This window comes from Chrysochloris asiatica, unplaced genomic scaffold (assembly GCF_000296735.1).
Source record: "Chrysochloris asiatica unplaced genomic scaffold, ChrAsi1.0 scaffold00055, whole genome shotgun sequence".
Lineage (NCBI taxonomy): Eukaryota > Metazoa > Chordata > Mammalia > Afrosoricida > Chrysochloridae > Chrysochloris > Chrysochloris asiatica.
In genome coordinates this window covers 10704291-10714619 of record NW_006408573.1, presented here as the reverse complement: position 1 = coordinate 10714619, position 10329 = coordinate 10704291, and the positions used below count along the sequence as shown (strand labels likewise).

General features: G+C 39.2%; 1 pseudogene; it reads right to left on the bottom strand.

Annotated features, from left to right (window-relative positions):
- Positions 1 to 7152: 7152 nt before the first annotated feature.
- LOC102831604 lies at positions 7153 to 7984 on the bottom strand (annotated as a pseudogene).
- Between the last annotated feature and the right edge of the window lie 2345 nt (positions 7985 to 10329).

Below are 10329 nucleotides of genomic sequence, written 5' to 3'. Positions count from 1 at the left end.
TGAAGCTTTCAAGACTAGTTAATCAAAGGTAACAAGGTCTCTGGTAGACTCTCTCTTGGAACACATGCCTTGAGTGGCTCTGAGATGACCAGTAAGAAGTTTGACTGTGTTGCAGTCACCTTCGTGGCGAGACCATGTAGAAAGGACCACATATAGACAGAGATGTCTGTGAAATCCACGTTACAATAACCTACAGCTATTTGATTGTCCATAGTGCAGCACTGGATATGCGTGAGCATGTTTTCAGATACATCCTCCCTGGAGCTTCCTGGTTACCCTAGCTGAAGCTGAGTTAAAGAGACAGGAGCTGACTCCACTGACATTCAGTTTTATGATTGTAGTAAACACTGCTTCTGAAAAGTACTAAATTTGGGGTTGGTTTGCTATCCAGGCATAGTGACGAGGACAGACATTTTGGTTGCTTATAATGTTTTGAAATCTTGAATTAGTTGTCAAACTTAAAATTGCTATTTCACTTAATATTCCTACTGTCCAATTACTTGAAAAGTTAGTTGATTTGTCAGTATTGTGTCAGCATTCCTGCATAGCATTGTCTAGCTGGAGCTGAATAAGTTCTGTGCTTTTAATAAAGCCTATATTTTCAGGTCGGTGGTTCGACCCCGCCAGCTGCTCCACAGGAAAAAGATGAGGCTTACAGCTCCCACCAAGATTTTGAAAGTTTTCAGAACCCTATAGAGGGTCACTATGAGTCTGAATCAACTCAACTGCCCTTAACAACACAACCACAAATTTTCAGTATGCTCACAAGTTCATCACGCCCAGTCTGCTTGTCTGTCTGTATATTCTGACTACTTACTTCCATTATCCAAGTCTCCACCTGAGCAATAGTTCTTCTTTCATTTCTTGGAAGAATTTATGACAGGAATCTAGGCAATTGCCTCAGATGCAGTTGCAGATACTATACAAAGACGTAATTAAATGCTTAGCCTGCAGAGGGTAATTGTTTTTAAGTGCTGTTGAGTCAGTTCCAACTCATAATAATGCTGTATAAGGTTTCCTAGGAAACACTGAGGTGTTTGAACCACTGACTTTGCAGCTAGCAGTCCACTGCTTACCCTACAGTACCACCCCAGGAGCTTAGTATTAAAATTGATACTTAAAATCCTACCTGTCTAGGCTAGGCTGATGAAAGGAAATGTGCATAGGTCTCTTGTGATACAATAGTGAATAATTGTTATCAGGACTGCTTGTGAGGGATGGAAATGTAAACGTAGACATTTTGTAGCAAGGAGGGGAGTGATTAACTTTGCAGTCTAAGAGCGGAGGTCCCTAGGACCATCAAGGGAGAAGAGTGGAGAGCAGGACCCTACCCAGAGAAGCAGTGATGCTTGAGATGGAGGCAGAGACGATGACATGAAGAGATGGAGCAGCTGGGGACTTTAGACACAGAGAGGGAGAGGGAGAGGGGCTGACGACCAGGGGGCAGGCTTGTAGTGTATACCCTCTGGTTGGTTGATGATGCATGGAGTGGATTGTAACCATGGCAGCGAAACAATATACTATAGGATGAATGTAAAACTAATGTTCTCACATGTAAATTATCACATAATTCACAATAAAACTTTTTTTTTTAATTGATACTTAAAGAGAGGTTGGGGCTTAGATGTGTTCATTTTTATAGCCACAGAATTTAGCTGTTAAGGGATGTTGAGTCCGTTCCAACTCATAGCAACCCTGTATAGGGTTTTCAAGGAGTGGTTGGTGAGTTTGAACCACCAACCTTGTGGTTCAAACCGACCTTGTGGCCCAGCACTTATCTTATAGTTAGTGGTGGTGGCTGTGTGCCGTGGAGTCTGTTCCACCCTATAGCGACCCTGTACAGGGTTTTTGAGGCTGTAAATCTGTACGGGAGCAGAGCGCCTCATCTTTCTCCCACAGAAAAGCTGGTAGTTTCAAACCGCTGTCCTTGCGGTTCACAGTCAGATTCATAACCACTATGCTACCAGTTAGTAGTGGGTAAGAAAATAGGAAGAGTTCCACTGTCCCTGTTTAGGACTTACTGAAGTTGCAGGAATAATGCGCCTCCCAAACATTAGTCTGACACCATTGCTCTGCTATTCACAAGGATTTAAGTGACTAAATATTCAGAAGTACTTCATCATTCCTTCTTCCTATTCTGTCTTCATCTAGAAGATCATCTGAAACCTGTCCACCTTGAGTGTCCCTGCAGGCATTTAAAATACTGGTGGCATAGCTTTCAGAATCACAGCAACTCATAAGCAACCACAGTACGACAAAAACATTACAAGAAAATGTGCAAAGATCTGGAATCAGAAAACCAAAAAGGAAGAACATGCTCAGCATTTCTCAAGCTGGGGGAACTAAATAAAAAATTCAAGCCTCGACTTAAAGATTCTCTGGTCATATTTTTGAATGATGCAGAAAGGATCAAGAGAAGATAGAAGGAATACACAGTCACTGTACCAAAAGGAAATGAATGATGTTCAACCATTTCAAGAGGTACCTTATTATCAATAGCCAATGATACTGAAGAAGGAAGTCCAAGGTGCATTGAAGGAATTGGAAAAGAACAAGGAACCAGGAATTGATGGAATACAAATTGAAATCTTTCAAGAAAGTGAGGTGGCACAGGAGGCATTCACTCATCTCTGTCAAGAAATTTAGAAAACAACCACCTGGCCAACTGATTGGAAGAGCTCCATATTTGTGTCCATTCCAAATAGAGGTGACCCAACAGAATGAGGAAATCACTGGACAAACTCTTTGATATCCCATGTGAGTAAAGTTTTACTAAAGGTAATACAGAAATGGCTGCAAGCATACATTGACAGAGAACTTCCAGAGGTTCAAGCCAGATTCAGAAGAGGCCTTGGAATGAGGGATACCATTGCTGATATCCGATGGATCTTGGCTGAAAGCAAAGAATATCAGAAAGACGTTTACCTGTACTTTATTGACTACGCAAAGGCTTTCGATTGTGTGGCTCATGACAAGCTATGCACAACATTGCTAAATATGAGTAATCTAGAACACTTAATTATGCTCATGAGGAATCTGTACATGGACCAAGAGGCAGTTGTTCGAACAGAACATGGGAACACTGCATAGGTTGAAAATTAAAAAAGGTGTGCGACAAGGTTGTATTCGTGCACCATACTTACTCAACCTGTATGCTGAGCAAATAATCCGAGAAGCTGGGTTCTATAAAGAAAACTGTGGCATCAGGATTGGAGGAAGACTCAATAACAACCTGCGATATGCAGATGATACAACCTTGCTTGCTGAAAGTGAAGAGGACTTAAAACACTTGCTGATGAAGATCAAAGAGTACAGCCTTTGGTATGGATTACATCTCAATGTCAAGAAAACAAAAATCCTCACCACTGGATCAATAAACAATATTCTTATCAATGGAGAAAAGATTGAAGTTGTCAAGGACTTCATTCTTCTTGGATTTACTCTCAACACTCATGGAAGCAGCAGTTAAGAAATCAAACAATGAATTGCATTAGGAAAATCTTCTGCACAAGACCTTTTTAAAGTGTTGAAGAGCAAAGATATCAGCTTGAGGACTAAGGTGCGCCTGACTTAAGCCATGGTATTTTCAATAACCTCATATGCATGCAAAAGCTGGAGAGTGAATAAGGAAGACCGTAGAAGAATTGATGCTTTTGAGTTATGGTGTTGGAAGAGAATATTGAAAGCGCCATGGGCTGCCATAAGAACCAATAGTTCTGTTTTGGAAGAAGTGTAGCCAGAGTGCTCCTTGGAGGCCAGGATGGCCAAACTTCATCTCTCATACTTCAGACATATTGTCAGGAGGGACCAGTCACTGAAGAAGGATACTATGTTTGGTAAGGTGGAGGGTCAGAGAAAAAGAGAAAGACCCCTAACGAGATGGCTTGGCCACGTGGCAGCATTGATGGACTCAAGTGTGGCAATAGTATTGGAGTTGGCTCAGGATCAGGCAGTGTTTCGTTCTGCTGTGCATAAGGTTGCTATGAGTTGGTACCGACTCGATGGCACCTAACAACAGCAACGACAAACATTAGTCTGCATAAGGCAGGTGGTACAAATTGTTAAGCACTTGGTTATTAACCAAAAGCTTCCTTGTTTGAATCCATTCACATTCTTAGGCCACATGGCCAGTAAATGGCAAATCTGCTTTATAAATTGGGCTTCTGTTTCTTTGTTGAGAGTTTTTCTCCACACCAAGGTGCTTTGCATGATGACTCTTAAGGTGCCTTCAAATATAAAGAAAGCCAACCCTATCCAAAAGTCACTCTTGTCTGCACTTGCATTTTCCAGGGAGAAGGATACAAGCAACTCATTGACTTGCTTTTCATTTTTTCAGGTTATTCTCCTTATTTACAGCTGGATAATACAGTGATAAAACTGCTCAAAGCACTTTTTAGTTGGTTATGAAGAGAAATCAATACTGCTTTGTGTTTCAAAAAGGAAAGGCGGGCAAGGATGCTGAGGGATTAAACACAAGTGGATTGAATAGTTATTTGTGAGGGGTTGCTAACAATTGAATTACTATTTTAATGTCATAACATGGCAGCACTCAAGATTACCTTTCACATCTAATCATACCATTTACATGGAAGTGAGAAAATGTTTCTGAAGTGGCTGAACGCTATTCATTGAATGGACCACGATAACACTAGAAATTGCTCTAGAGGAAAAATAATCAGATTCCCTGCCAGGCTCTGGGGAAAGGTTAATGTGCCTTTATTTGCAAAAAACAAAACAAAACAAAACAAATATGCATTCACACATACAAAGGGGGGTGGACTTATTGTATAAGGACAGCTTGTAGCAAAAAATATAGGATTGGGTATGGTGTCTTAGATCAAATCGTGACTTTAACATTTTCAAGAGTTGTTCCATGTCCTTGGTTTTGCTACTGATTGACTGGAGTCTCATTCAAAATAAACCATGAACACATACGACCACTTATTGAGGCTAAGTGCTGTTTGAGTCCTTCCAACTCATAGGGACCCTGTATAGGGCTTCTGAAGGTCTGAATTTTTGCAGGGTCGGAAATCCTCATTTTGCATATCTAAATATGTCATTAAATGCTCACATATCCTTCGAGGTAAATACTAGTTTCATAGTATCAGTATCTCCTTTTCACAGTGTGTTGAGGAAGGAAGATTGTTTACCGTGCCTCCATCTCAGAAGTATTAAGAGGTAGTAGAGAAAGCCTATCTCGCTCTGGGGAATGGCCACCGAGATCTCCTACTCTGTACCTTAAAGACCCTTCAAGAGGGTCTCCCTACTGTATTACTTCTGCAATCCATACACCACACTCTTACTGCCTTTTCACATTCATTTAGACATATTAACTGGAGATTATCTGAACAAACCAGGCATGTTTTGACGTCTCTGTCCTTTATTTTTGCTTAAAATACCTTTCCATTGGTGTAAGAAGTATTAACTACTCCTGCACACTTAGCTCAGATGTTTTACCCTCCAGGAATCCTTTCTGAATTCCCTCAAAAATGCCTGATCTTACTCCTCCATCTCCCATAACATTCTGTCAGATTTCCCTCATGGGATGTATGTTGTGCTGTAATTGTCTGTTTGTTTACTTATCTCTCTTTTCTGTTCAAATGTAAATGTTAGAAGATCAGCTCTATTTTTCCAATATGCCCAGCATTGAAATATGACAAAATATTTGTTAAATAGCAACTGCATGACATAAAAATATTCTGGAATTGCCAAGATTTAATAATAATAGAGAACATACTCATATCTGGAGTACTTGAAGCAGGCCAGGCGCTGCTGAGAATATTGTGTATATTAACTTATTTGATCCTCACTTTCTAGGTGAGCATGCTGAAGTTCAGAGCGGTTAAGTAACTTGCTAAGTCAATACAGCTCTGAACTAGGGCATGTTGGATTTAAACCAATAAATCCGGCTACAAATCCAACATTACTAATTATTGGTGGTGGTTATGTGCCGTGGAGTCGGTTCCGACTCATAGTGACCTTGTACAGGGTTTCCAAGGCTGTAAATCTTTACGGGAGCAGAAAGCCTCATCTTTCTCCGTCAGAACTGGTAGTTTTGAACGGCTAAACCTGTGGTTCACAGCCCGATTCAAAACCACTACGCTACCAGAGCTAACCATTAAGATCTACCAAAAATCAAGATGCAAATATAAATACAACTGAATGAGGAACAGGATCCAGTTCCCTGTAGTCTAAATGGTAAAGGACACCATATAGAGGAATTACTCAACACCATACGTGTAAAATACCCCTCCTCCTGTCTTTAAACTTTCTACTTGTAGTTCTACCTAGTAAGAGACATTAGTGCTGACTGGTACAACAAAAAGCACCTGTACTTTTAGAGCATCTATTTTAAGCTGTTGATACCTGTATCAAGTGTTTTAAAATGCACACTTCTATTAAGCACTCATGGAATGAGTGGCCTGGAGCACATGCCTTGTGAGCTATTCTCTTGGACCGGAATGATGGACAGCATTTTGAAGCGCAGGCTCCCCATCTTTCTCTCTACTTTTTTTTTTGCCTTCAAATTTAGAAACAAATTTTATTTAAATCTGAAATACGTTTCCTAAACTCTCAACTTTTCAGAAAACTGCAGCTATACAAGGAATTGCCGCTATCATGTTAGAATGTGTATTTGACTCAAATACAAAAACTATGAAACAAACCATCATCCTTCAGCAACTTGAGCAAAGAAAGAAGGTCTAAGGAACAACATAGATGACTTGCAGAGGATGGGCTGTTTTGCTCCAAGCACCAAAAAAAAATGCACAAATCTATGGGTTTAAAGTATATATATATACTAAGTTGATCCTTTGGCACTAGGAATCCAGGCATTTTGTCACGTAGCATTAACACATATTAGAATATGTGTAGTGTGAAAGGGATAGAACCACCAGCATTCAAACAATGTTGTCAACTAGGCAAGAAATTGTTCTACTGAGTGTTTTTTCTTTGTCTAATTCCTGTGAACACTGGTAGCAACTTTGAAACACGAAAGGGAGTTTACACTCTCCAACAGAAAACAAACTGAAATTTAAGCCTGTGATGACATTAACAAGTTTTAGAGAATATCAATTACACAAGAAAAAGACTAAGAAAAAAGAAAAGTGGTTACAGATATCCAGACGTTAACAGTGAGCTGTCAGTAGACCCTTACAGAGCTTTGCGATAGTGCTCAGCTGAAGCCACTTTGTAATCGCTGGCAGTAAACAGGGCTGCAGAATTCTTTGCTAGATATTTCAGAAAATCATATAAATAGCCTACAAGAATGAAAGATTCTTTTCATCATCGGGCGCATAGGCCAACATTGCTGTCATTCTTCCAGATAATCTCAGCCAGTGTGTTACTCCATAACCTGGGACATTATGCACCAGGGTGGGCCATGATGATTTCAGAATTTCTCTCAAATTGTAGAGCAGCTGAGTGCCCAACATCACATTGAAGTAATCTTTTATCCCTGCCACAATTACATCAATGGCATATTCCTTATTGTCGACCTTTTTTGTGATCTCTTACAATCTGCATAAGCTTCCAGAATGGCATTGACATTTTTCTTAGTTGGGAGCTGAAACAGCTGTTTCTGCCTGGAAACCAAGTCCCTGTCCTTGAAAAACTAGTGTTTTAACTCTTCAGGAATCTTCACCTTAACCTCCACTCTATTCTCAAAAGAATAGTAGAATTGGCACAAGCCCTTTTTTTCAGAGGTGGCTGAAGTATTTCACTGGTACATCCAACATCTTATATTCCAGGAGTCCTGTTTGTTGCTTCTTGTCTTTCTCACAGATCCTGAAGGGGGTTCTCAGAAGAGCAAGCCCCCATCTGCCTGTTAAGCTGGCCCTAGATTCTACTGCTAAGGACCAGGAGCCTTCTTTCCAGAGGAAGCCTCTCTCATCTTACTTCTCTGCATTTTGCTTCTAGTTGGCATTTTGAAGTTGTCTTCTTCTGCAGATTGTTATCCACAAATTTGAGAACACTGCTTTCTGGAACTTATTCAACCCTGTTTTTATTCCAACCAATAATCTTCCTTCTTGGCCTGCCAGGAACTCCTAAGGCTTTCTTAGATGGAATCTTAAAAAGTTCTCAGCATCTGCAACAACTAGAAACAGACCTACAGAGGGAAGCTACAGCTACCAAAAGAAAATAAAAAATAAATATCGGAGTAGAAATAAATGAGATAGAAAACAGGAAAACTATACAAAGAACCAACAGGATAAGAAGCTGGTTCTTTGAAATGATTAACAAAATTGACAGACTATTGGAAAACCTAACAAAAGAAAAGAGGGAGAAGACACAAATAACACATATTAGAAACCACATGGGCAACGTCACAATAAAACCAAACGAAATCAAAAGGATAATAACAAAATATTAAGATAAGCTATACTCGAACAAATTTGAAAACTTAGAGGAGATGGATACATTTTTAGAAAAACACAACCTACCTAAACTTACACAGAGTGAAGTAGAAAACTTGAACAGACCCATAACAAAAGAAGAAATCGATCAGGTCATCAAAATACTCCCAACCAAAAGAAATCCCAGGCCAGATGGCGTCACAGGTGAGTTCTAAGCAAATATTCAGGGAGGAGCTGTCACCAATTCTACTCAAATTATTCCAGAATATAGAGGAGGATGGAAAACTTCCTATTACATTTTATGAAGTAAGGATAACCCTCATACCAAAACCAGGGAAGGACGTCACTAAGAAAGAAAATTATAGACCAATACCTCTCATGAACATAGATGCAAAAATTCTCAACAAAATCCTAGCCAACAGAATCCAGTAGCACATCAAAAAGATAATACATCATGACCAAGTGGGATTCATATCAGGGATGCAAGGATGGTTCAGCATTAGAAAAACAATCAACATAATCCACCATATAAATAAGAAAAAAGAAAACAACCACATGATCATATCGATTGATGCAGAAAAGGCATTTGAAAGAATCCAACATCCATTCCTGATAAAAACACTCAACAAAGTAGGAATTGAAGGAAATTCCTAAACATAATTAAGAGCATATACACAAAACCAACAGCCTACATTACTTTCAATGCAGAGAAACTGAAAGCCTTCCCTCTATGAACAGGAACCAGACAAGGATACCCTTTGTCACAACTCCTATTCAATATTTTGCTGGAAGTCTTAGAATGAGTTATTCGGCAAGACAGGGTAATTAAAGGCATCCAAATTGTCAAAGAGGTAGTAAAACTCTCTCTATTTGCAGATGATAAGATCTTATATATAGAAAAACCCAAATACTCCGTAAATAAGCTACCAGACCTCAGTGCAAGATTCAGCAAAGTGGCAGGATATAAGATCAACATACAAAAATCAGTTGAATTCCTCTACACCAAAAATGATAGCACTGAAAAGGACATTAGAAAAGCAATACCATCCATTTACAATAGCCACCTAACAGATGAAATATCTAGGAAAAAACATAACCAGAGAAACATAAGACCTATACTAAGAAAACTACAAAACACTCCTACAAGAAACCAAAAGAGGCCTACAAAAATGGAAGACTGTATCATGCTCCTAGATAGGAAGACAACATTGTGAAAATGTCAATACTGCCCAAAGCAGTTTACAACTATAATGAAATCCCAATCCAGATTCCAAAGACATTCTTCAAAGAGATGGACAAAACTATTTCAAACTTTATATGGAAAGGAAAGAGGCCTTTCCGTATAAGCAAAGCACTGCTTAAGAAGAAGAATAAGGTTGGTAAACTCTCACTCCCTGACTTCAAAATTTACTACATAGCTACAGTGGTCAAAACAGCTTGCTACTGGTACAATGAAAGAGACATAGATCAATGCAACAGAATCGAGAATCCAGAAATTAACCCATCCACATATAGCCAACTGATTTTTGACCAAGTGCCTAAACATATCACATGGGGATGGGATAGCCTTTACAACAGATAGTGCTGGCAGAACTGGAAAGTGTTATGTAAAAGATTGAAACAAGACCTTTACCTCATGCTTTATACAAAAATCATCTCAGCATGGATTAAACACCTAAATGTGAACCCGAGAATTAAGAATGCCATCAATGAAAAAATAGGGACAAATGTTAGGGTTCTAATTCAGGACATACACAGACTACCAAACATTTTGAAACTTACACAAACAAAAAGTAGACAAAATAGATGATTGGAACATACTAAAACTTAAAAACTTATGTGCATCAAAAGACTTCACCAAAACAGTAAAAAGGGAACCCACAGAATGGGAAAAAATCTTTTGCAACGACACATCAGACGAGGGACTCATTTCTAAAATATAGGAAACTACAACACCTCTACAAGAAAAAGAGAA